The sequence below is a fragment of the Macrobrachium nipponense genome, chromosome 24 (genome assembly GCF_015104395.2).
Source record: "Macrobrachium nipponense isolate FS-2020 chromosome 24, ASM1510439v2, whole genome shotgun sequence".
Taxonomy (NCBI): Eukaryota; Metazoa; Arthropoda; class Malacostraca; order Decapoda; family Palaemonidae; genus Macrobrachium; species Macrobrachium nipponense.
The window spans coordinates 76,743,019-76,744,462 of record NC_061091.1 but is presented as its reverse complement, the minus strand read 5'-3'; positions in this window follow the sequence as shown (position 1 = coordinate 76,744,462).

Genomic DNA, 1,444 nt, shown 5'->3' with positions numbered 1-1,444 from the left:
GAGAGAGAGAGAGAGAGAGAGAGAGAGAGAGAGAGAGAAGCAGGTCTACGTCGATTTGCAGTCTTCAAAAGATTGTATTAGCAGTTTTTCATTTTAATGACAGCTCAAGAGGTTTTTCTCCAAGCTGGTAAACAAGATTACGACGTAGCCTTTGTCACATGTGCCAACACATGACCCATCCTGTACACGAAGTCCCGTGTATGGGTGCGTGCGCTGTTAATAGGTGTAAGGAACACACAAACACACACAAGCACGCGAGCGCGCATGCAGCAGGCGGCTACTGAGAGTCTGAAACCCGCATTGAGGTAGGACCGTGCCCAGCATAAACCTGCACTGGGGTCATCGTGGACAAAAACGTGATTTTACCAGGCAAGAAGGCATGGAATTTCTTCAAGGAAAACGTTGCGTGGAAAAGCTGGATTGAGGGGTAACCAAGGCAAAGAGGATTTTAGCGCAGACACTGGATAAAGAGATAAAGACGTCCTGAAAACCAAGGAGATGAATTGCAAGGATCTCAAGGCTGGATCAGTGTTGATCCTCCAGTGGATTTGCATATTGTCCGAGTCGTATTCCCAGTGACTTTCCTATTGTTCCCAGTAACTTTCCTGTGTATTCCTATTTACTTTCCTATTGTTTCTATTAGTACCGATAGTCCGTAGCTCATTTTAGGAAGTAGCAGCAGGGAAAATTAAAGATATTTAGGAACATACTTGACGATTATTATTCCCATGTGTAATATTTCCACGTGTGACTACATATATGTGATGTTTTACGTATATAAATACATACATATATATATATATATATATATATATATATATATATATATAATATATATATATATACTATCTGCAGTATGATCCTCAAACATCAATTCAGAAAAGCCGAAGACACACGGATGTTTAAAAGAAGATTTATTCATTAAGAAACGTTTCGCACATGACAACTAAAAAACATTAAAAGACAAAAAAAAAAAAAAAAAAAAAAAAAAAAAAACGAAGCAAAGTAAAAACAACTGCTGTTACACCAACCTTCAGGTACAACGGAAGAAGATAGAATGACCAAAGAAGGAACACCAACCTCCAAAGACGACTATGCCAGATATATTTGAGCAGAAGAGCAACCACCCTTTAACGATGGAACGAGTCTTTTAATATATAATGACTCTAAGGTAATCATATAATCTGCATCCTTAGAATACACTAATATGGTAAAGTGCTGATTCTTGACCTCAATTTGACAATTGATAGCATGATTTTGTATATTTGAATGTTCTGGTCTGCTCAGTCTTTGCCCCGTTCTAAAACTCAACCCTAAGTGACTGCAATAACGCATCTGCAACAACCTTTTCGTTGACCCAATATAAGTACGAGGACATCCTGGGCATGTAAACTTATAGACCACATTGGATCTCGTGAAGGGTTGCAGACGGTACTTGAAGCCA